The following is a 205-nucleotide window of genomic DNA, read 5'->3' on the forward strand; positions in this document are numbered from 1 at the left end:
CATAAAGTGCAATAAAGAAGAAATAAACCTAAGGGTAAGATATCCTAGGTCTAAAGTCTTCTAAACTATGGTTGAGGTGGAGGAAGATCAATCTCATCATCAGGAACAACAACATTCTGGTCACCCCTGATCAGCATAGAGAACTTCTGAAATTCAGAATAAAACAGTGGATTCTGAGCATCAGCTGTAGAGCGAATGAAGGCAT

This window comes from Lupinus angustifolius, chromosome LG03 (genome assembly GCF_001865875.1).
Source record: "Lupinus angustifolius cultivar Tanjil chromosome LG03, LupAngTanjil_v1.0, whole genome shotgun sequence".
In the NCBI taxonomy this organism is placed as follows: domain Eukaryota; kingdom Viridiplantae; phylum Streptophyta; class Magnoliopsida; order Fabales; family Fabaceae; genus Lupinus; species Lupinus angustifolius.